The following is a 1,868-nucleotide window of genomic DNA, read 5'->3' on the forward strand; positions in this document are numbered from 1 at the left end:
GGAACTATCTTGTACATGTCTTCTGGTGAATGTGTAAGTACTTCAGTTACTGGATATCATACATAGTACCTGTAAGTTTAACTTTACCAGATAATCCCAAATGGTTCCCTCAGGAGTGTATAAGAGCCTCCATTTGCCCCACATGTTTAGCATTATTTGTTATTATTAAATTTCTAAAATTATCTGTTAGTAGAAAACGTTATTGTCAAGCTATGTAATGGTTTTATTTGCATTTAATTAATTATTAATATCATTTATTTGTAACTATCATTACCATAAAACATAAAGAAATACTAAGCATATTTTTATGCTCAGTTGAAAAAGCCACTGTAATTCCATCATATTATCATGAAAAATGGGATGGATGACATGTCACCTGAATTTGTCAAACTAGAGGCAAAGAAGCTAGGATTTGCACTCTTGGAGTCAGTTAATTGGCTATGGCCAGCACTATAGGGGGTGATATAAGCCCTCAGATGTTTCTCTGTCTGTTTAAGCAATGAAGCTACTGCTGCGGAAAGGTCAACTCCCACAGAAGAGTAACAACTGGGCCAGGAGAGAGAAAAACACACATTGAAGCCAGCAGAGAGGCACACAGAATTAGTGACAGGCATTTCAGGGCATCTTTCTACACAGAGCAGACAACATCCTCTACAGCAGATTCTAAGCAGCTTGCTGAGTGGAAAAGGAGTGCTATCCAAAGTGCTCAGCTTATCAGGGGTTCTTTATCGCTGTCTTTCAGCTGCTGTATTCCCAGTTGTCAGCAACATGTTGACTGGTCACATCAGTGAAGACATAGAAACATGCATATTAAATATGAGGATAACTTCAAACTGCAAAAATAACACACACATAACTGGTCAGATTAAGTTTTAAAATGCTCTAAATAGGCATGACTGGCAGAAATCAAAAAGAAAAATTTAAAATCTTTTATCAATTATTTAAAAATTCACCTATATAATACAGAAGGGAAAACTGACATAAGATAAATTGATGGGTTTTAATTGACCACGTAGGCCTTTTCCGCCCCGCCCCCCCGCCCCCCAGCGCCGCTCGGGTTGCACCGCCCTTGAGCGGAGCTTTCCGACTCCTGCTAAGCTAGCGCCGTGGTCCTCTCCTGTCAGCCGCCATCATGATTATCTACCGGGATCTCATCAGCCACAATGAGATGTTCTCTGACATCTACAAGATCCGGGAGATCGAGGATGGGCTGTGCCTGGAGGTGGAGGGGATGATGGTCAGTAGGACAGAAGGTAACATTGATGATTTGCTCATTGGTGGAAATGCCTCCGCTGAAGGCCCCAAGGGCGAAGGTACCCAAAGCACAGTAATCACTGGTGTCGTTATTGTTATGAACCATCACCTGCAGGAAACAAAATTTCACAAAGAAGCCTACAAGAAGTACATCAAAGATCACATGAAATCAATCAAAGGCAAACTTGAAGAACAGAGACCAGAAAGAGTAAAACCTTTTATGACAGGGGCTGCAGAACAAATCAAGAACATCCTTGCTAATTTCAAAAACGACCAGTTCTTTACTGGTGAAAACATTAATCCAGATGGAATGGTTGCTCCATTGGACTACCGTGAGGATGGTGTGACCCCATATATGATTTTCTTTAAGGATGGTTTAGAAATGGAAAAATGTTAACAAATTTGGCAATTACTTTGGATCTATCACCTGTCGTCATAACTGGCTTCTGCTTGTCATCCACACACCAAGACTTAAGACAAATGGGACTGATGCCATCTTGAGATCTTCATTTATTTTGACCGTGATTTATTTGGAGTGGAGGCATTGTTTTTAAGAAAAAAATGTCATGTGTGTTCTCTAAAAATAAAATGCATTTAAACTAAAAAAAAAAAAA

At 39.7% G+C, this 1,868-nt stretch overlaps 1 pseudogene across 1 annotated transcript; it reads left to right on the top strand.

Annotated features, from left to right (window-relative positions):
• The first annotated feature begins 1,065 nt into the window (after positions 1–1,065).
• LOC116545403 lies at positions 1,066–1,729 on the top strand (annotated as a pseudogene). Its single transcript, XR_004266299.1, has one exon. The product of XR_004266299.1 is annotated as a translationally-controlled tumor protein pseudogene (transcript).
• The last annotated feature ends 139 nt before the right edge of the window (positions 1,730–1,868 follow it).

Source organism: Sapajus apella, unplaced genomic scaffold, assembly GCF_009761245.1.
Source record: "Sapajus apella isolate SASKATOON/1434 unplaced genomic scaffold, GSC_monkey_1.0 scaffold264, whole genome shotgun sequence".
In the NCBI taxonomy this organism is placed as follows: Eukaryota; Metazoa; Chordata; class Mammalia; order Primates; family Cebidae; genus Sapajus; species Sapajus apella.